This window comes from Scyliorhinus torazame, chromosome 17 (genome assembly GCF_047496885.1).
Source record: "Scyliorhinus torazame isolate Kashiwa2021f chromosome 17, sScyTor2.1, whole genome shotgun sequence".
Classification (NCBI taxonomy): Eukaryota; Metazoa; Chordata; class Chondrichthyes; order Carcharhiniformes; family Scyliorhinidae; genus Scyliorhinus; species Scyliorhinus torazame.
In genome coordinates this window covers 180,321,270-180,344,686 of record NC_092723.1, presented here as the reverse complement: position 1 = coordinate 180,344,686, position 23,417 = coordinate 180,321,270, and the positions used below count along the sequence as shown (strand labels likewise).

The 23,417-nt window shown below is 51.5% G+C and overlaps 1 protein-coding gene across 4 annotated transcripts in view; it reads left to right on the top strand.

Moving 5' to 3' along the window:
* Positions 1-23,417, top strand: part of rhbdl1 (rhomboid, veinlet-like 1 (Drosophila)) — a 333,009-nt gene that overhangs the window by 53,242 nt on the left and 256,350 nt on the right. The window lies entirely within an intron of this gene.

Genomic DNA, 23,417 nt, shown 5'->3' with positions numbered 1-23,417 from the left:
AATCCCACAATCCTGTGGGAGTATGAGCTTCCCCAATGAGGGGGGCGGAGACATCATTAGCAGACTCCCTGTATAAATAAAGCTGGCCAGTTTGGAACTAGCAGGAAGGAGTAAGCAGCAAGTGAGGTTGCTGCAGTTATGTATATATGCTGGATTCTTCGTGGCCCTCACAAAAGTGTCTAAGGTGGTGGACACCCGGGTTAAGCCGAGCTGGGGGTTAGCACTATTTGAGGTATCGGACGAGCCGGGAATGCAGGAGGCGAAAGAGGCCGGTATTCTGGCCTTTGCGTCCCTGGTAGCTGGGTGTATTTTGTGTTTTCTACTGTGTTTATTATTGCTTAATGGGGGGTTTGTATATTGGGGGAATTTGTGATGTAGTTGTAAGATGTTTATTTATGTGTTCTTTGTTTTTCTTTTTTCTGTAAGGGGGGGTTTGTTGAAAATATGTAAAAATGTGAATAAAAATATTTCTAAAAAAAAATAACGACGCTTAGAGAGTAAACGGTAAAGAAGGCTTTAATAAGCTAAGAACTAGCCTGGTGCCGAGACGGGTGCTTCCTCGGTGCCGCCCACAAGGCAGCCCCTTATATACGGCTCCCAGTGGGCGGAGCCGGTGGCGGAGTCCCCCAGGGTTCCAAGCTCCGGTCTTAAAGGGGACATCACCTTACATGATGATAAGGGTACTGTAATACATTAACCGTTCATCACACGTACCTATAGCACATGGCCTGCAGTTTTCCAAGAAGACATCACACCTCCTAAAGGCAATTAGGAATGGCCAAGAAATGCTGGCCTTGCTGTAACAGCCACATTCTATGAAAGAATATTTTTAAAAATGTACTTGTTCTCCAATGTCCACGGCATCATGTTGAATTGGATTTAAATGTTCATGACGTATTATTGATCTGCCCATTTGGCGGACTTAAATCATGTACCCATAGGTCTTCAGAAAGTACCCTTTATCCTTATATGCAGAAAGCATTTCTTGTGTAGGATTTTGTCACCTGAGTTCTTTTTCACAAATTCAGTATGACCTTGTGCCTTATTCGTTTTGCCTGTAGCCCAGTTATTTAAGAATAGCTACATAGCTCCTTAACGTTTGGTTCCTTGACCCAGTTCTTTTGAATTGATTACAGTAACGCCACCCACCATCACAATACCTATTGCACATCAGCCGGCCTGACAATGAGAGCTCCTCGTAGTTACTCTAGGGCACACCTCAGCAGTTATCCTAAGTTGTCATGGAGGCTAGTTATTTGTCCCAGTAACCTAGGTTGATGACTATCCATTATCACTCCAGGTTGGCAGAAAATGTTATTAAATGTGCCTGTTAAGTATATGATTGGCTGGGTCACGTGACGTGAGCACGGGAGCAGCTGCGTTTTCACGAGCTCGGACTCTGCTCATCTTTTAACCTTTCTGTTTGTCCGTATGCACATTTATTTTATGTCTTTTCTTGCTTTACAGAGTTTGTACTATGTTCCGAGATTTGTTGGTCAGTGTTTTGGCGATATTGGGGCTGGTTTAGCGCAGTGGGCTAAACAGCTGGCTTGTAATGCAGAACAAGGCCAGCAGCGCGGGTTCAATTCCCGTACCAGCCTCCCCGAACAGGCGCCGGAATGTGGCGACTAGGGGATTTTCATAGTAACTTCATTGAAGCCTACTCGTGACAATAAGTGATTATTATTATTATTGAGTCAAGACAAAATGCTTAAATCCACATTGATCCATGGCGGTTGGAAGGAGTTAGGGTGGGGCTTCATCGTCAGTGGCACAACTACATTTGGGAGGTCTCCAGCTCTGATGGTGCGGTTTATACCAACGGATGATGGCTGCTTAAGATTATATCTATCTGTCTGAATGTCTCAGCTCTGCGGTGCAGGTTGTCAAAGCCCAATTACGCTTCCGGGTGCGGCTATGCAGAGCTAGGTTGCATATTCGGTAGCTCCTGCTTGGAACGGACTTTTGGGCTCGTTACAGGGCCCCCACGGCATTTGTTTGACATTTCCCGGTGTGGGAAGAAGGCTGCAATATTCCCCCGACAGTGTCCCCCAGGAAGGGTATGTCTCTGGGTTGCCAGACACGGCAGAAACATTAAAAGATTTGGCTGCAACTGCAGGATAAACAGGGCCTCTTCCAGCATGCAGGCGGGGGAAGGGCAAGCTTAAAGCTGCAAGCTGACCTGAGGGCCTGTATCAAAGGTGAATTCTAGCAGCAGAGGGAACAACTGTGAAAAGATCTCATCAAGGCCACTGAAGGGACTTCCGGTTGCGGTGATGCCTGGCTGGCCGCGCGTTTCGGCGGCTCCGGCCCCGACGGACCTTCGGGCTCTTTTGAGAGCCCCAGCGGGGAATTTTTCGACGGCGCGGCCCGGTGTGGGGTGTGTGGGAGGGGGGTCCCCCCCAAACGAGGGAGGAGGAGACCGGCGGCGGCGGCTGCGGCGCGAGGAGTCGTCGACCAAAGGGTCAGAGGGGGAGGGGTACAAGATGGCGGCGGGGGGGGGCGCAGGCGACATGGGGGCCTGAGCAGGATGAAATTGTGGGACGGTGCGTGGGGCTGCTGAAGAGGGGGGTGCTGGCCCCGTTGCTGCGGGCAGTTGGGGGGCTCGGGGAGGCGCTGGGGGCCCGGGGGGCGGAGCTCCGCGTGGTGGAGCAGAGGGTGGCGGATGTTGAGGGCGGGATCCTGGGTCTGGCGGTTGGGACACGGACGCGCGAGGCACTTCATAAAAAGTGTACTGGGGGGATCGAGGCCCTGGAGGATGGAGTGCGGGGGGGGGGGGGGCCTTCGGGTGCTGGGTCTCCCTGGGGGTGTGGAGGGAGTGGACTGTGGGGCGTACGCGGGTGCGGTGCTGAGCTCACTGATGGGTGCTGAGGCCCCTGCGGGCCCCTTGGAGGTGGAGTGGGCAAATCGGATTCCGTCGAGAGGACCGGGAGCGGGGGAGCCACCCAGGGCGATAGTCGTGCGATTTTACCACCTTGGGGATGGAGGGGAGGTCCTGAGATGGGCTGGGGGGGGTGCGGGGTAGCAGATGGGAGAGTGCGGTGGTGCGGGTGTGCCGGGATTGGAGTGCGGGGGTGGCGAGGGGGAGGGCGAGCTTCGGCCAAGCCAAGGAGGTGTTGCATAAAAAGAGGGTGGGGTTCGGGATGCTGCGGCCGGCAAGACTATGGGTCACGTATCAGGAGAGACACCATTATTTCGAGACGGCGGAGGAAGCATGGACCTTCATCAAAGAGGAGGGGTTGGATCGGAACTGGGGGACTGATGCTGCAGGAAATGTTGTTGTTAATGTTATGGTTGAAGTTAATTGAGAGGTGAATTGGGAGGGGGGGAGACATTGGGGAAATGTGGGCGCCGGTGAGGGGGGAAAGACGGGACATAGTTGTAGAATGGGGAAGGAGAGGGGGAGGGGAAAGGGAGCTGCGCCATAAGAGGTGGGTCAGGTAAAGGGATGTTCCCGCACCAGAAAGAATAAGGCGGGAAGACAGGCGCAAGGCGGATGGGAGTTCCCCACACGGGGGGGTCGAGGAGTGAGCAGGAGTAGCCGGGGTCAGTTGAAGTCAGCTGACTTATGGAAGTAATATGGGGGGAGCAATCATGCTAGAAAGAGATCTAGCGGGGGGGGGGGGGGGGGAACGACAACTGGGTTGCTGCTGCAGAAATCCAAAAGGAAATGGCTAAAGAGTGGGTGGGTGGGGATGGTGTGCGACGCTGGGGGAGCGAGCGGGAGCGCGGAGGCGGGATATGGGACTGGCCTAGAGAAGGTAATGGCTAGTCGACACGGGAGGGGGGCAGGTAGCCCCCTAGTGAGGCTGATCACGTGGAACGTGAGAGGCCTGAACGGACCGATAAAAAGGGCCCGAGTGCTCGCGCATTTGAAAGGACTAAGGGCAGACGTGGTTATGCTCCAAGAGACTCACCTAAAGGTGGCGGACCAAGTTAGGTTAAGGAAAGGATGGGTGGGACAGGTGTTCCACTCAGGACTGGACGCAAAGAATAGAGGGGTGGCCATTTTGGTGGGGAAACGGGTAGCATTTGAAGCAAAGAACATCGTAGCAGATAGCGGAGGTAGATATGTAATGGTGAGTGGCAGGCTGGAGGGAATGGAGGTCGTGTTGGTTAATGTGTATGCCCCAAACTGGGACGATGCGGGATTTATGAGACGGATGCTAGGGCATATACCGGACCTGGAGGTAGGAAACTTGATTTTAGGAGGGGACTTTAATACGGTGCTGGACCCGGGGCTAGATAGATCCAGCTCAAGGACCGGAAGAAGGCCGGCAGCGGCCAAGGTACTTAAGGGGTTTATGGACCAAATGGGGGGAGTGGATCCATGGCGATTTCTTAGACCTAGGGCTAGGGAGTTTTCCTTCTTCTCCCATGTCCATAAAGTGTACTCCCGGATAGATTTTTTTGTTTTGGGAAGGTCGTTGATCTCTAGGGTGGAAGAAGCTGAGTACTCAGCCATAGCGGTTTCGGATCATGCCCCACATTGGGTGGACCTGGAATTAGGAGAGGAAAGGGAGCAGAGAACACTCTGGCGATTAGATGTGGGACTGATGGCGGATGAGGGAGTGTGTGCAAGAGTGCGGGGGTGTATTGAGAGATACCTGGAGGTCAATGACGACGGCGAGGTCCCTGTGGGAGTGGTATGGGAAGCACTAAAAGCGGTGGTCAGAGGAGAGCTGATCTCCGTTGGGGCCCACAAAAGGAAAACAGAGGCCAAGGAAAGGGAAAGATTACTGGGGGAGATTTTAAGGGTGGATAGGGAATTTGCAGAGACCCCGGAGGAGGAATTGTACAGGGAGAGGAGACGACTCCAGACGGAATTTGACCTTCTGACCACCAGAAAGGCGGAGGTGCTGTGGAGGAAGGCACAGGGGAGGAGGTATGAATATGGGGAAAAGGCTAGTCGCCTGTTGGCTCATCAATTATGAAAGAGGGCAGCAGCGAGGGAGATAGGAGGAATTAGAGACGAAAGGGGAGACACGGTGCGAAGGGCAGGAAAGATAAATGAGGTGTTCAAGACCTTCTATGAGGAACTGTATAGGTCTCAACCCCCAGAGGGAGAGGAGGGGATGCGGCAGTTCCTGGACCAATTGAGGTTCCCGAAAGTGGAGGAGCGGGGGGTGGTAGGCCTGGGGGCACCGATTGGGGTGGACGAGGTTATTAAGGGACTGGGAAGCATGCAAGCAGGGAAGGCCCCGGGACCAGACGGGTTCCCGGTGGAATATTACAGAAAATATGTGGACTTGTTGGCCCCGTTGATGGTGAGGACGTTCAATGAGGCCAGGAAAGGGGGGACTCTACCCCCGACGATGTCGGAGGCGACGATATCGTTAATTTTGAAGAGGGATAAAGATCCGTTGCAGTGCGGGTCCTATAGACCCATTTCATTATTGAACGTGGACGCCACATTGTTGGCAAAGATACTGGCATCGAGGATAGAGGACTGTGTCCCGGGGGTGGTGCACGAAGACCAGACAGGGTTCGTAAAAGGGAGACCACTGAATGTTAACGTGCGACGACTATTAGGGGTGATAATGATGCCCCCAGTGGAGGGGGAGGCAGAGATAGTGGCGGCAATGGACGCAGAGAAGGCATTTGATAGGGTGGAGTGGGAGTATTTATGGAAAGTGTTAAGGAGGTTTGGGTTTGGGAACGGGTTTATTAGCTGGGTTAGACTTCTTTATGGGGCTCCAACGGCAAGCGTAGTTACAGGTCGACATAGATCGGAGTATTTCCGACTATATAGGGGAACAAGACAGGGATGCCCGCTGTCTCCATTGTTGTTCGCGTTGGCAATTGAACCTCTGGCCATGGCGTTGAGAGACTCCAGGAAATGGAGAGGGGTGATTAGAGGGGGAGAAGAACACCGAGTCTCGTTATACGCGGATGACCTATTGTTATATGTGTCGGACCCAGCGGGGGGGATGATAGAGGTTATGCGAATTTTGAAAGGTTTCGGGGATTTCTCGGGGTATAGGCTAAACATGGGGACGAGCGAATTATTTGTGATACATCCAGGGGACCAGAGTAGAGAGATAGAAGGCTTGCCTCTAAGGAAAGTGGAAAGAAACTTCCGATACCTGGGGATTCAGATCGCTAGGAGCTGGGGAACCTTGCACAGACTTAATCTGACACGGTTGGTAGAACAAATGGAGGAGGACTTCAAGAGGTGGGACATGCAGCCTCTATCGCTGGCGGGCAGGGTGCAAGCAATTAAGATGATGGTCCTCCCGAGGTTCTTATTTGTATTTCAATGTCTCCCTATACTAATCACTAAGACGTTTTTTAATAAAATAGACAGGAGCATCACGAGCTTCGTGTGGGCAGGGAAAGTTCCGAGAGTAAGGAGGGGGTTCCTTCAGCGTAGTAGGGACAGAGGAGGATTGGCACTACCGAACTTGGGCGATTAGTATTGGGCCGCCAATGTGGCAATGATACGTAAATGGATGATGGAGGGTGAGGGAGCGGCGTGGAAAAGACTGGAGAGAAAGTCCTGTAAAGGGACGAGTTTAGAGGCGCTGGTGATGGCGCCGCTACCGATCTCACCTAAAAAGTTTACCACGAACCCGGTGGTGGCAGCAACATTGAATATCTGGGGACAGTGGAGGCGACAGGGAGGGGTGCGGGGAGCCCTGGTGGGGTCCCCAATCAGGAACAACCATAGGTTCGCCCCAGGAAGAATGGATGGAGGATTTCAGAGCTGGTACCAGTTGGGAATTAGGAGGGTGGGAGATTTATTTATAGATGGGACTTTCGCAAGCTTGGGAGCATTGGAGGAAAAGTATAAGTTGCCCCGGGGAAATTTCTTGAGGTATATGCAGGTGAGGGCGTTCACAAGACAACAGGTGAGGGAATTTCCGTTGCTCCCGACACAGGGGATACAGGACAGGGTGCTTTCAGGGGTGTGGGTCGGAGAGGGCAAGGTGTCAGAGATTTACCGAGAGCTGAGGGAAGGGGGGGAGGGGTCGGTGGGCGAACTAAAAGGAAAGTGGGAAGAAGAACTAGGGGAGGAGATAGAGGAGGGTATGTGGGCTGATGCCCTAAGCAGGGTAAATTCCTCTTCCTCATGCGCCAGGCTTAGCCTGATTCAATTTAAGGTGCTACATAGAGCACACATAACGGGAGCAAGATTGAGCAGGTTCTTTGGAGTGGAGGACAAATGTGGGAGGTGTGGCGGGAGCCCGGCAAACCACGCACATATGTTTTGGGCGTGCCCGGCACTGGAAGGGTATTGGAAGGGAGTGACGGGAGTGATTTCGCGGGTGGTGAAGGCCCGGGTCAAACCAGGCTGGGGGTTAGCTCTATTTGGAGTTGCGGAAGAGCCGGGAGTGCAGGAGGCGAAAGAGGCCGACGTTGTGGCCTTTGCGTCCCTAGTAGCCCGGCGTAGGATTCTACTCATGTGGAAGGAGGCGAAACCCCCCGGACTGGAGGCCTGGGTAAATGATATGGCGGGGTTCATTAAACTGGAGCAGATAAAGTTTGCCCTGAGAGGATTGGCCCAAGGGTTCACCAGGCGGTGGCAGCCATTTCTCGACTACCTAGGGGAACGTTAGAGGAAAGACAGATGACCAGCAGCAGCAACCCAGGGGGAAGGGGGGGGGGGGAGGGGGGAGGGGGGGGGTTTAGTTTAGTTTAGGTCAAAGATAAAGAGGTTTTGTTACTTGTGTATTGTTAAAAATTTCTGTATTGTTATTGTTGCGTTTGCTTTGTAAGAGGGGAAAAATTGTTGTTTGGGAAAAAATTTTCAATAAAACATATTTTTTAAAAAAAAGTCAAAGCCCAATTACAAGAGTTGCAAGTTTTTATGGAGACGTTGGAAGTGTTAAAAAAAAGCTTTGAAAGAATGTAATCCATGGATAACTTTCTCCTGTGCTTGACAACAATGTCTGGACCAAGCTAATAAACATATCAATCACCCAGCCACTTTGACATTTAAAAAGACACAAATCATAAGCTCTTGAAACTACTTAACGCATGTCAACAAACATTGTAAAATTGACCACCGAGATCAGAGAGCCTGAACTGTCAATCAAACAATGTTTCCTCTGGGGAGCAACTGTTCCAGTCTTCTAATAGCTGTCTGGGCTCTCAAGCCAAGCAAACATAATGAGGCTTGGCTGAGAGTCCAGACAGCTATTACAATTGGAGAATACCAGCATCCCAGAGGAAACATTGGTTGATTGACAGCTTAGGCTTTCTAATCTCTGTGGTCAATTTCACAGTGTTTGTTGACACAAGTTGAGTATTTTAAACTTCAAAGGCCCTGGATGATTGACACTTTTATTAGTTTGGTCCAGACTTTTTTAAAGTATTGGAGAAAGATTTTTTTATACATGCTACTAGACACTAAGGTGTTAATTGGTTCTAGAAAGTGTACCATGGGTCAATGGGCACAGAAGTGCCAGAGCTTGGCATAGAGGACATGACGGGACATACTGGGTCGATCGAAGAGCAGAGCTTAGCATAGGGGGCAGGAGGTGACATAGGCTAATGGTAGGAGCACAGAGCTTGACTCCATGAAAATTGTGGAAGGGTAGGACATGCCAATCCCTGCAATGGAACCGGCCAGGTCAGGAGTGCTGGCTGCGGGCTTCTGACAGGAATCAGCTGCACCCTTTCAAGGCATTCCTGAAAATTAGACCGCCTGGGAATGTCATTTTTTTAAGGGCTCCTGAGTCAACCTGGTGAAAATCCAGGTCAGAGACACTAAACTTGCCAGATAATGTTAGGGCTTGCACTTTTCGACAACATGGTAAATCTTAATTATTGGCAAAGAGGCTATTTGGACTGGAAATTAACTTGTGCAAATCCAGAGTTCTCATTCCTTCAGATTTTAATTATTGTTGGAGATTTGTTTTAAAAATTAACTAAATACTTTTTTCTTGTCTTTTCCTCTTTCTCTCTTAATCCAATATTTCTTTCCATCGCTTTATTTCCTATGCCTAATTTGACAAGAGAATTCAACATTCTAACAGACACTTCCTGGTTCAGACTCTACTTTGCCCATTAACAGTTCTTCAGTCTGATTGTTTAAGGGGATACACAGATGCTTTCCTTGTTCACACAGGTCCCAGGTGCATTGTGGAGTATGCTGCTGTTTTTGGATCATTGGCTGAAAGGACCTTCCTGTACAAAACCCCATAGAAAAGCTAAGGGCAAATGCAAATGCCCTATGCTACCTTCTGATTCCGAAATGCGGGTCAATATAATTTGATTGCATTAGTACACATATCTCTGGGATCTAGAAACATTTTGATTTTGATATGTCTAATTTCCCAACCTTCACTAAATATTGAAAAATCAATAATTATGATTCCATCATTAGGTATAATTATAAATGCCATAATTTAAAGCAGACTTTCTTCATCTTAAAGACGAGTTAAAAACATGTCCCACTGGGGAGTGTGGTGTAACTATTTAGACTCAAAGAGCGGGTTCTTGATAATCCGATGGTTTGACCAAGGGTTTTAAGAGAATGATAGACCATATTGATGTGCGGCACGGTGTTTAGCACTGCTGCCTCACTGGTCTAGGGATCCGGGTTCAATTCCGGCCTCGGGTGACTGTGTTGTGTTTGCACTTTCTCCCCGTGTCTACGTGGGTTTCCTCCGGGTGCTCCCGTTTCCTCCCGCAGTCCAAAGATGTGCGGGTTAGGTGGACTGGCCATGCTAAATTGCCCCTTAGTGTCCAAAAGGTTAGGTGGGGTTACTGGGTTACAGGGACAGGGTGGAGGCGTTGGCTTAAGTAGGGTGCTGTTTCAATGGGTCGGTGCAGACTCAATGAGCGGAATGGCCTCCGTCTGCACTGTAAATTATCTGAGGATTTACTTTGTGTCGACCAATAGTTTCAATTGAATAGGTTAGATAACACTTGGGGGTCACTCTACAAGCTGCGTAACGGCAAGTTAGCTGAGATATTTAGAAGTTTTTGTTTTATTCTTCCACAGGATGTGGGCAACACTGACTAGATCGGCCTCTATTGTCCATCCCGAATCGCCCTTCAGAAGATGGTGATAAGCTCCCTTCTTGAACTGCTACAGTCGTGTGGTATTGGTCCACACACAATGCTGTTAGGGAGGGAGTTCCAGGATTTTGACTCAGTGACAGTTAAGGAACGGCGATATAGTTCCAAGTCAGGATGGTGTGTGACTTGAAGGGGAACTTGCAGGTGGTGGTGTTGCCCTTTGGCACCCGAGGCCAGTTCGACCTGCTTGCAGATGTTGATCAGTCTGTGCACCAACAGTGTATCCGAGCAGAAGACCGTGACATTGTCCGTGTACAGAGAGGCTTTGCCTTGAGTGCCTCCACTACCTGGGATCATCGCTCTTCTTACGCCCGAATCCTTCATGATGGACTCAGCAAAGGTTTGTATGCGACACACAAACAAGACGGGAGAGAGGGGGCAGTCCTGCCTGACTCCAGATTTTTTGGGAAAGCTTTCTGTCTCCCACCCATGGAATGAAACTGATGCTTGTGTGGAGCAGTTGGATCCAAACCTCATTTTGGAGAGCACATCCTTCATATAGGTGTGTGATACTCTGTCAAAGGCCTTCTCCTGGTCCAGGCTGCGAAGTCAGGTATTCACACCCTTGTTCTGCACAGAGGCAATCGTATCCCTGAGTAACGCGAGACTATCAGAGATCTTCCTGCGGGCACAGAGCAGGTCTGGTCAGGGTGGATCACCGACTGCCGAGCAGACCTGACCCGTAACGTCCTAGGGGCCTTCTGGAAAAGGAGATGGTGCGTCCTGGCGGATGCTTCCCTGAGCAGACTGTCAAGGCCATTTGGAATTCCACCGCCTCGTGGAATGTGCCTTTGCAAAGAAAGTCTGGCGAGAGATGAGGTGATTTTTTTCGGCGTTCCATCCCGTGCAGCTCGTGGATGCAGGACTCTGTGCTCTATGGGCTGTCCCCAGGGGGACACACACATCAGCTATTGCTGCAGGATCATCAACTCGGTGAAAGATGCTCTTTGCTCTGCCTGAAACATGTTGGTCCGCCTGAGCACAGAGTTGTTCCGAGTGTTGCAGATTGGCACATTCCATAGCCCAGGACTAAGTGCTGAGGGAGGCATTAAAGCTTTGGACAGCCGCAGGGGCTCAATGGGAAAGGTCGCAGTCTGGGAACTTTCCGCCAGAGTGAACTGAGGAGTGGAATTGTACAGAACACCCTCTGGATGAAATAATGTTTCCTCAGGTCTCCTCTAAACTACGTGCCCCTCCGTTAAACCTGCACCCTCTGATCTTTGACACCTCATCCATAGGGAAAAGATTCTTACGATCACCTATGCCTCTCATAATTTTGCAAACCTCTATCAGATCCCCCCTCAGCCTCCTCTGCTCCAGGGAAAACAAGCCCAGCCTATCCAATCTCCTCATAGCTGATACTTTCCATCCCAGGCAACATCCTGGTGAATCTCCTCTGCACCCCCTCCAGTGCAATCACATCCTTCCGATGGTGTGGCGACCGGAACTGCACACAAGATTCCATCTGTGGCCTAACCAATGTTTTATAAAGTTGTACCAAGACCTCCCAGCTCCTATATTCTGTACGCCGGCTAATGAAGGCAAGCATTCCGTATGCCTTCTTCACCCCCTCTCTATCTGTGCTGCCATCTTCAGGGATCTATGGACTTGTACACTAAGTTTCCTTTGTTCATCAATTCTCCCTAGGGACCTATCATTCATTGTGTCTATCCGACTAACATTAGACTTCCAAACGTGCTTCACCTCACACTTATGAGGATTAAATTCCATCTGCCATTGCCCTGGCCAACTTCCCAGCTGATCAATATCAGCCTGTAGCCTAACACTATCCTCCTCACTGTCAACAACAACACCAATTTCTGTGTCTTATGCAAACTTACTCATTATACCTTTTACATTCACATCCAAGTCATTAATGTTAGTAACAGGCAACAAAGGGCACAGCACTGCTCCCTGTGACACACTGCTGGTCACAGGCTACCAATCACAAAAGCAACCCTCCACTATCACCCTTTGCCTCCTATAGCAAGACATTTTGGATCTAATTTGCCAACTTGCCTTGGATCCCATGGGCACAATGCTGGCTTTAAATGCTCCTACCCTTACCCGACCCCGGTTGGGGCCCCTGCTGAGGAGTGCAGTACTGCATGCTACTATCATACTATCTGCAACACGGTAGTACAGTGGTTAGCACTGTTGCTTCACAGTGCCAGGGACCCAAGTTCGATTCCCAGCTTGGGTCAGCTTGTCTGTGCGGAGTCTGCACGTTCTCCCCGTGTCTGCGTGGGTTTCCTCCGGGTGCTCTGGTGTCCTCCCACAGTCCAAAGATGTGCGGGTTAGGTGGACTGGCCATGATAAATTGCCCCTTAGTTGGGGTTACTGGGTTATGGGAAAGGGTGGAGGTGTGGGCTTAGGTAGGGTGTTCTTTCAAGGGCCGGTGGCGACTCAATGGGCCGCGTGGCCATATTCTGCACTGTAAATTCTATGAGCAGACCGAATAAAGTTTATCTGCTTTGTGCGAATGGGTTCAACAGGTTAATCACATATCACACTCCCTGCACTGATTTTCAGACCTTGTCCAGTTTTTTGCCCCTATGATTCTGTGATGTAGTGAAAGGATTTCATAGACTCCCACAACCCGTGTGATTGGTTGGTAGGTGCCATCAACACCCACCATCATAGCTGAGTATATCAATGCAGAATTCAAAGCCAGTGTCTCCACTCAGCACATGCATGGAGCAGGATTTCAACCCTGTACCTATCGACCTACAGATAGGAATGCTACTAGTAAGCTAAAAACATGGGGCGGGGTTCTCCCCCCCCCACGCCGGGTGGGAGAATCGCCTGGGCGCTGCGCGAATCGCGCCACGCAGCCCCGACCCCCGCACGCGATTCTCCCCCCCCCCGGAAACCAGCGCCGCGCGATTCGCGGCGGGCCGCTCGGAGAACTGGCGAGCGGCGATTCTCCGGCCCGAATGGGCCGAGTGGCCGCTACGACACGACAGGTTCCCGCCGGCACCGTCCACCCCTGATTGCTGCCGGCGGGAACACTGGGGGGGGGGGCGGCCTGTGGGGGGGAGGGGGAGGGGGGCTCCTTCACCGGAGGGGGCCTGAGATGGAGTCTGGCTCACGATCGGGGCCCACCGATCGGCGGGCCGGCCTCTCCCCCTCCCCCCCCCCCCCACCCCGGCCTACCTCCTTCCGCGAGCGGCCCCAGAACACCGCCGCCATGTCGGTGAGGGGCCGGCGCGCGTAAGAAGTTCCCCGCGCATGCGCAGGATGGCGCGGCCCAACTGCGCACGCGCGGGTTGCATGGCGCCCATTTGGCGCCGCGTAAGGACGCTGGAGCGGCGTGAACCTGTGGGGGCCAGAACAGGTCGTGCCCGGGCCCTGTTCGCGCCATCGTGAAACGCGACGGCGTTCACGACGGCGCGGGCACTTAGTCCCGGGAGTGGAGAATCCCGCCCATGTTTCTTTCTGGGTTAATTCTCGGTAGAGATTTTGCGATGCACCATGCTGCTTTATTAATGAGCACTGCAGTGGAGGCCTGCTCCCACTTTATTGAGCTGACCATATAAGAGGGAGGGAACATACTATGAAAATGTGATCAATTCTTGTGAAGATATAGAAAGGTTTCCAAACAAAAATTCCTCTTTCACGTAATGGCTTTTATCAGAAGGTGACCTTTATCCGACTATTTAACTACATTGATCCAAAGCTTCAAATCTGCCTCCAGACACTGATTTACCTATTTTACTCAGGGCTGCAAACCACCAGTTTACTGACTTCAATAAAGTATTCATGAGGACGCGGTTATCTGTTCCCAACGTGCTTTTACGCCTGAACACTGACATTTTATTGGGTGTCTCTGAGTGGCAGCGGCCTCACGTGATGCACACAAAACACATTGTCATTTCCGAAGCAGCATGGAGGAGCAAATGGAAAAATATTTCCAAAGTAAAACGAAATGGCACAATTGGCGATCTGTAGGCCGAAGCCTAACCTGGAAGTAAGAGAATAATCAATGTATAATTCTACAGCTCTGCACCACACATGCCCCATTCATTCATAGTGCATTAAGCAGCACGGTAGTAGAGGCAGCAATTCCCAACCATAAAATAGAACAAGATAATAATAGGGACAGAGGAACAAAAGTAGGCCATTCAACCCCTTGAGCCCGTTTGCCATTCAATTAGATCATGGCTGATCTACATCTCATTCCCATCCCCATTTACTTGCCTTGCTTCTGTATCCAAGTGATGATGGTACACCTAGATTAGTAATAATGCTGTCTCCATTCCATTTATTCCTTGGGGGGTACACTGTGATTAATTGCATTCGCTCTGAAATTTTATAGGGGTTTTCCATGTCTCCTGCTGGAACGTCTCTGTTTCCCTGGTGGAGTCACAATGGCGGGACAGGATATTCTCTGTTGGCAATTCAGGAAGAGGGGGCGGGATTCTCTGATCCTGAGGCTAAGTGTTGACGTGTTTCACGACGGCGTCAACAAGCCCCCCAAGAGCAGTGATTCCGAGCCCCTCAGGTGGGCCAGCACGGCACTGGAGCGACCCACGCGGTTCCAGCTGCTGATACCGGCGTCAAATGGGCACCGCGGGTCTGCACATGCGCGCTGTGACCGGCGTGAATGCGCGCTGCGACCGGTGCGATTGCGCGCATGCGCGGTGGTTTCCTTCTACGCGCCGGCTCCGCCGCAACATGGCGTAGGGCTACAGGGGCCGACGCGGAGCAAAAGTGGTCCCCAGCCCGAGAGGCCGGCTTGCCAATCGGTATGCCTCGATCGCGGGCCAGGCCACAGCGGGACCCCCCCCCCGGGACCCCCCCCCCCTCCCCCCCAACTCCCCCCCAACCAGGCCGCTCCCGGAAGGTTGCACACCGAGGTCCCGCCGGGTAAGAACTCATGTGGATGGCGCCCGGCGGGACTCGGATTTTCTTTGCAGCCACTCGGTCCATCCCGGATGGAGAATCGCGAGAGGGGTGGGGGGGGGGGCGCATTGAGCGCCCCCGACCGGCGCCGCGCCGCCGCCAATGGCTCCGTTTCCCCGGGGAAGCGGCAGACCGGCGTCGGGGCGGCGTGGTGCGATTCGCACCAGGCCCCGCGATTCTCCGGCCCGGCGCGGGCTGAGAGAATCCCGCCCAAGGCGCCTTTCTTGCCTTGGCTTCGGAAATTTCTTGCCTGCCTTCCACTGGTAGATTTGGGATAACAGAACCGCCGATCAGGACCTCTCCCTCCATTTACAGGATTTAGGGTCAATCCTGTTGCTGCAATGTCACAAGGACCGACGTGATGCGCGTGTGGAGAATGTACCAGCGGCAGCCACAACTTGGTGGGGGGGCGGCGAGAAAGATCAAAACAGCATCTGTGGAGAGAAAGTTTTCAGGTCGATGACTTTTCATCAGATCTGAGGAAAGATAGAACTGTAATAGGTTTCGAATAAATGAAAGGGGGTTGGAGCGAGGAAGAACCAATGGAAAGACCTTTGATTGGCTGGCCGGAAGAAGAGAGGTTTAATAGTACAAAAACCAAAGTGATTGGTAATGGGTAAAATAAAGAAGCAAAGGATATCGCCAGCTGTAGGGTGGCACAGTGGTTGGCACTGCTGTCTCACAGCGCCAGGGACCCTTGTTCGATTCCGGCCTTGGGTGACTGCGGAGTCTGCACGTTCTCCCCGTGTCTGCGTGGGTTTCCTCCGGGTGTTCCAGCTTCCTCCCACAATCCAAAGATGTGGTTAGGTGGATTGGCCACGCTAAATTGCCCATTAGTGCCTGTGGTGAATATATTACTGCTACCATTCACCATTATATTACATTACATTGTATTGGATTATGTTGATACCCTTGTGGGCTCCGCCTATGGCTCCGCCCCCTCGGGGGAGGTATATAGATCTGCAGCCTGTAGGTGGCACTCGGTACAGAGCAGTCGCAGGCAGGCACAGTTCTAGCTGATTAAAACCACTGTTCACTTCAACTCTCCGTCTCATGTGAATTGATGGTCACATCAGTGCCCAGGGATTTGCAGGTTAAGTTTACAGGGTTAGGGGTATCGGGCGGAGGGGACCGGTGCCGACTCAATGCTTCTGCACTGTGGGGATTCCTCGAGCGGCTGGATAGCAGCCAGCTGGCGCATTAAAGAAAACAAGACAGAGCTAAAACAACGGGAAAAAATCAGTCAACACAAAATAGAGGCAGAGGTTATGATTTAAAATTGTTGAACTCAAATGGTGAATCCAGAGAGCTGAAGGATGCCAATAAAGTCAAAAGGTGAGGTGCTGTTCCTCAAGCTTGCGTTGAGCTTCATTGGAGCACTGCAGGCCGAGGGCAGAGTGCGAGCAAGGTGGATAATTCAAATGATAAATGTCAGGAAGTTCGGGATCATTGTTACAGACTGACCGTAAATGTTCCACAAAGCGGTCACCAGCCTATATACAGATATACAGAGCCACATGGTGAGGAGTGAATGCAGAATACTAAATTGAAAGGTGTACACGTAAGTCGCTGTTTCATGCGGTGGGAGTTTCTGGGACCTTGGATGATGTGAAGGGAGGAGGTAAAAGGACAGTGTTACATCTCCTGCGATTGGATAGAAAGCAGCTTTAGGAAAGAGGGTGATTGCGGAGTGCATCAGGGTGTCATAGAGGGAAGAATGCCTTTGAAATGCTGAAAGGGGAGGGTAGGGGAAGACGTGCTTGGTGGTGGCATCATGCTGGAGGCGGCTGCCTTCTCACAGAGGTGGGCAGCCAACCCATCCGATTAAGGCCCCTTCTACACTTCCGGAAGTTTGCCAATGTCGGACCGGCCTCCCATCCTTAATTGGCTGGCAAATTTGGGAGCAGCCTGTTAATTGGCTGCCTGCCATAAGGTTGTGACGTGTGCGAGTATCGGGCACCAGTGTGCTTGGGCCCTGGAAATGGTGCTCACCTTCATTTACTTATCAAGTCTAGAAGAAAGCAGCACGGTAGCACTGTGGATAGCACAATTGCTTCACAGCTCCAGGGTCCCACGTTCGATTCCCGGCTGGGTCACTGTTTGTGCGGAGTCTGCACGTTCTCCCCGTGTCTGCGTGGGTTTCCTCCGGGTGCTCCAGCTTCCTCCCACAATCCAAAGATGTGGTTAGGTGGATTGGCCACGCTAAATTGCCCATTAGTGCCTGTGGTGAATATATTACTGCTACCATTCACCATTGTATTACATTACATTGTATTGGATTATGTTGATACCCTTGTGGGCTCCGCCTATGGCTCTGCCTATGGCTCCGCCCCCTCGGGGGAGGTATATAGATCTGCAGCCTGTAGGTGGCACTCAGTACAGAGCAGTCGCAGGCAGGCACAGTTCTAGCTGATTAAAACCACTGTTCACTTCAACTCTCCGTCTCATGTGAATTGATAGTCACATCAGTGCCCAGGGATTTGCAGGTTAAGTTTACAGGGTTAGGGGTATCGGGCGGAGGGGACCGGTGCCGACTCAATGCTTCTGCACTGTGGGGATTCCTCGAGCGGCTGGATAGCAGCCATCTGGCTCATTAAAGAAAACAAGACAGAGCTAAAACAACGGGAAAAAATCAGTCAACACAAAATAGAGGCAGAGGTTATGATTTAAAATTGTTGAACTCAAATGGTGAATCCAGAGAGCTGAAGGATGCCAATAAAGTCAAAAGGTGAGGTGCTGTTCCTCAAGCTTGCGTTGAGCTTCATTGGAGCACTGCAGGCCGAGGGCAGAGTGCGAGCAAGGTGGATAATTCAAATGATAAATGTCAGGAAGTTCGGGATCATTGTTACAGACTGACCGTAAATGTTCCACAAAGCGGTCACCAGCCTATATACAGATATACAGAGCCACATGGTGAGGAGTGAATGCAGAATACTAAATTGAAAGGTGTACACGTAAGTCGCTGTTTCACGCGGTGGGAGTTTCTGGGACCTTGGATGATGTGAAGGGAGGAGGTAAAAGGACAGTGTTACATCTCCTGCGATTGGATAGAAAGCAGCTTTAGGAAAGAGGGTGATTGCGGAGTGCATCAGGGTGTCATAGAGGGAAGAATGCCTTTGAAATGCTGAAAGGGGAGGGTAGGGGAAGACGTGCTTGGTGGTGGCATCATGCTGGAGGCGGCTGCCTTCTCACAGAGGTGGGCAGCCAACCCATCCGATTAAGGCCCCTTCTACACTTCCGGAAGTTTGCCAATGTCGGACCGGCCTCCCATCCTTAATTGGCTGGCAAATTTGGGAGCAGCCTGTTAATTGGCTGCCTGCCATAAGGTTGTGACGTGTGCGAGTATCGGGCACCAGTGTGCTTGGGCCCTGGAAATGGTGCTCACCTTCATTTACTTATCAAGTCTAGAAGAAAGCAGCACGGTAGCACTGTGGATAGCACAATTGCTTCACAGCTCCAGGGTCCCACGTTCGATTCCCGGCTGGGTCACTGTTTGTGCGGAGTCTGCACGTTCTCCCCGTGTCTGCGTGAGTTTCCTCCGGGTGCTCCGGTTTCCTCCCACAGTCCAAAGATGTACAGGTTAGGTGGATTGGCCGTGCTAAATTGCCCTTAGTGTCCAAAATCGCCTTAGTGTTGGTTGAGTGGGGTTACTGGGTTATGGGGATGGGGTGGTGTGGGCTTGGGTAGGGTGTTCTTTCTAAGAGCTGGTGCAGACTCGATGGGCCGAATGGCCTCCTTCTGCACTGTAAATTCTATGAAATCTATGAAAGAAACTGGCCTTGTCATTTGTTCCATCACGCCAGCATTCTCTTTGCAATTTGTAATATTACCTTTGGGGCTTTTGCCTACGTGTTTCTGTTGCCTTTTCCATTTTCTATTTATTGAAGCAATTGCTTTTCATTTAATCTATTTGATATTTCACCTTAAGAATCTACAGCCACTGCAAACACAGGTCAGATGATGGAAATGTATAAGACACAGAAAACGATGTTTTGGGGGTTAATCATCCATAGAAATGTAAGACTGATTATGGAGAGAGTCAGGAGGGGGTGAAAGTGGGTCTCCTCCCTCTGAGAAAGCACGCTGGCGGAAATAAAATAAATATGGAAACATGAACTATCCAATTCCTGCTGCCCCTGGGAAGTGACGTATTTAATATGAACCGAAGGTTGAAAAGTTAGGCTTTGAGGCACACAAGCACCCCAGGACCTCAATGTGTACTGATTTTTGCACTGCTAAGCCATGCGCTGCATTACATAACCATTACATTTCCTGTAGAGTAACATGCAGTACAGCGTGTAAGACAAATCCAGACTGATGCACCATCAATTACACAAAGACGGGAATTTGGATGCAATCGAGGCTTTATTACACTAAGATGTGTGGCCTCCTACAGCAGCTGGCGAAATGGCTGCTGTACGAGGAGCACACATATTTATACTCCGCCTACTGGCAGAGCCAGGAGGCAGGGAACTACCCCTGTACCTGTAGTACAGGGCCTTACCACAAAGCACCTAATATATACATCAGTGGTGACTACCACATTCACCCCCTGTTAAAATTGAGTCCGGCGGGGGTGGTGGAGAACTATATACAAGTTTTAAAGTGTAGGAAAAAAATTGAGTCCAGCGGGGGTGGAGCAGAGTTATACAGACGGATGATGTCTTTTTTTTAAAGAGTCCCGATCAAGTTACAGGTTCAGTCGGTCCGGAGCGTTGATCTGCCGTTGGGAGCGCCGCAGTGATGGCGGTGATTCCGGTGTCGGTCTGGTCTTCGGTGACTCCGGGAGCGTGCCGAAATCCTCTTCATCCTCGGGCGTGGGCAGGGGGAGGACGGATTGTCCTGGGGCGGGGGTTGCGGCTGGGTGCGCCGGGGGAGGGGAGGGTGGCGCCGGGCCGGAGGGGTGTGTGTGTGTGGGACCAGCTGGTGCCAGGTCCCTGAGGGAGACAGTATCTTGGCGGACGTCGGGGTACGCTACGTAGGTGTACAGTGGGTTGGCGTGGAGTAACTGTACCCTCTCAACCAAGTCCGGGTCCGCCTTGTGGAGTCGTACATGCTTCCGGAGGAGCACGGGTCCTGGAGCTGCGAGCCAAGTTGGGAGCGACACCCCGGAGATGGACTTCCTGGGGAAGGCAAAGAGACGTGTCATTAGTCGCAGTGCATAGGAGCGACCAAATGGAGTGCAGTGCGTCGGGGAGGACCTCCTGCCAGCGGGAGGCCGGGAGATTTCTGGACCGTAGGGCCAGCTGGAGGGCCCTACAGACCGTCCCATTCTCCCTCTCCACCTGCCCGTTTCCCCGGGGGTTACAGCTGGTCGTCCTGCTCGAGGCGATACCCTTGTTGAGCAGGAACTGACGCAGCTCATCGCTCATGAATGAGGATCCCCTGTCGCTGTGGACGTAGGCGGGGAAGCCGAACAGAGCGAAGATGGTGATGAGAGTTTTGATGACGGTGGCAGACGTCATGTCGGGGCATGGGATGGTGAAGGGGAATCTGGAATATTCATCGACCACACTGAGGAAGTACGTGTCACGGTCGGTGGAGGGGAGGAGCCCTTTGAAGTCCACGCTGAGGCGGTCAAAGGGGCGGGAGGCCTTCACCAGGCGCACAAGGTCTGGCTGGTAGAAGTGCGGTTTGCACTCCGCACAGACCTGGCAGTCTCTGGCGATTGCCCTGACTTCCTTGATGGAGTAGGGCAGATTGCGGGCCTTGATGAAGTGGTACAAACGTGTGACCCCCGGATGACAGAGGTTGTCGTGCAGAGTCCGGAGACGGTCCACCTGTGCGCTGGCACATGTACCTCGGGATAGGGCATTGGGGGGCTCGTTCAGCTTACCGGGGCGATACAAAATCTCGTAGTTGTAGGTGGAGAGCTCGATCCTCCATCTCAAGATTTTATTGTTTTGATCTTGCCCCGCTGTGTGTTGTTAAACATGAAAGTTACCGACAGTTGGTCAGTGAGGAGAGTGAATCTCCTGCTGGCCAGGTAATGCCTCCAATGCCGCACAGCTTCAACGATGGCTTGGGCCTCTTTTTCGATGGAGGAATGCCGAATTTCGGAGGCATGAAGGGTTCGTGAAAAGAATGCCACGGGCCTGCCTGCCTGGTTGAGGCTGGCGGCAGACGTTGCTCTCGACTTGAAATGGTAACGTCTCGTCGACTGCGTGCATCGCGGCCTTGGCGATGTCAGTCTTAATATGGTTGAAGGCCTGGTGAGCCTCGGCCGTTAGGGGAAAAAGAGTGGAGTGAATGAGTGGGCAGGCCTTGTCCGCATAATTTGGGACCCACTGGGCATAGTAAGAAAAGAACCCCAGGCAACGTTTGAGGGCCTTGGGGCAGTGGGGGAGGGGGAGTTCCATGAGGGGGAGCATGCGGTTGGGATCGGGCCCCAGAATGCCGTTCTGGACCACATAGCCGAGGATGGCTAAGCGGCTCGTGCTGAACACGCACTTCTCCTTGTTCTAAGTTAGGTTGAGGAGAGTGGCGGTGTGGAGAAATTTGGCAAGGTTGGCGTCATGACCCTGCTGATCGTGGCCGCAGATGGTGACATTGTCTAGGTACAGGAAAGTGGCCCGCAGCCCATACCGGTCAACCATTCGGTCCATTTCCCGTTGGAAAACCGAGATCCCATTGGTGACGCCAAAGGGAAACCTAAGAAAGTGGCGAAGGCAGTGTATGGGCGGTCCACTTTACGGATGGGGAGCTGGTGGTAGGCGGATTTTAGGTCGACAGTTGAGAAGACCCGGTACTGTGCAATCTGATTGACCATATCAGATATGCGTGGGAGTGGGTACGCGTCGAGCTGCGTGTACCGATTGATGGTCTGGCTGTAGTCCACGACCATTCTGTGTTTCTCCCCAGTTTTCACAACTACCACTTGGGCTCTCCAGACGCTGTTGCTGGCCTCGATGATGCCTTCCCGAAGAAGTTGCTAGACTTCGGACCTGATGAAGGTCCTGTCCTGGGTGCTATACCATCTGCCCCTGGTGGCGATGGGTTTGCAATCTGGGGTTAAGTTTGCAAATAGGGAAGGTGGGCCGCACACAGTAAGGGGTGGTAGGGGTCTGCCGAATTTCAATGTTAGGCTCTGGAGGTTGCACTTGAAGTCCAGGCCGAGTTGCAAGGCAGCGCAGAGGTTGGGGAGGATATAGAAGCGACCCAGGCGATTCTCCCAACCGGCAAAGTCACAGCAGGAGTTCAGGAAGCACCCCCCCCTCCTTCATTGGACAGTGTGTTTGAGCGTGTTCTTGTGTGATGGCATGTGCTGGTGTAACTGTGTGTTTTGGGTTTCTCCTATATGCTTGTGAGGCCGCACGTGTATCAATCTGAAATGAAATGAAATGAAAATCGCTTATTGTCACAAGTAGGCTTCAAATGAAGTTACTGTGAAAAGCCCCTAGTCGCCACATTCCGGCGCCTGTTCGGGGAGGCTGTTACGGGAATTGAACCTGCGCTGCCGGCCTGCCTTGGTCTGCTTTCAAAGCCAGCGATTTAGCCCTGTGGGTGTTTACTTCTGACTTTGAGAAAAGCTCATAAAGATCTAGCGATTTCTGTGACATTGGTTTTCTCTTTCCCAATGCCAGATTAAATCTGACACAAAGTCATGGGGTTCTCCAGTCATCCAGCAGCAGTGATGTCATCAACAGCCAATCATATTGAAATATTTTCACAGACAGCAAGTCAGGAAATTAAAAATAAGGAGAATGTTTTATCATAATGGAGAAATTTGACATTCCACGAACATAATATTAGCTTTTCAGGACCAGTAAGTCTGTTTAGCTGTAATTAAGAAGGTAGTACGCTATTAAAAATTTGGTTCCAACAAGGTGTAACCTTTTCCAAGGGTTTTTACAGTGTGGCTTACAACACAAAATGAACATTTTCATAAATTCTCTGATTGCTTCGTGTTTGGACTCTGGGGGATCTCTGGAGAAGCATGGAATAGTTGACAGCAACCTTTTAGGCAGCCTTTATAATAATAATAAAGATATAATAAATCGCTTACTGTCACAAGTCGGCTTCAAATGAAGTTACTGTGAAAAGCCCCTAGTCGCCACATTCTGGCGCCTGTTCGGGGAGGCCGGTACGGGAATTGAACCGTGCTGCTGGCCTGCCTTGGTCTGCTTTGAAAGCCAGCGATTTAGCCAGTGTGCTAAACCAGCCCCTGCAGCACGGTAGCACAGTGGTTAGCACTGTGGCTTCACAGCGCCAGGGTCCAAGCTCCGATTCCCGGCTGGGTCAATGTCTGTGTGGAGTCTGCACGTTCTCCTTGTGTCTCCATGGGTTTCCTCCGGTGCTCCGGTTTCCTCCCACAAGTCCCGAAAGACGTGCTGTTAGGTGAACTGAACATTCTAAATTCTCCCTCTGTGTACCCGAGTGTGGCGACTAGGGACTTTTCACAGTAACTTCATTGCAATGTTAATGTAAGCCGACTTGTGACAATAAAGATTATTATTATCACTATTTTGGATTTCCACATTATC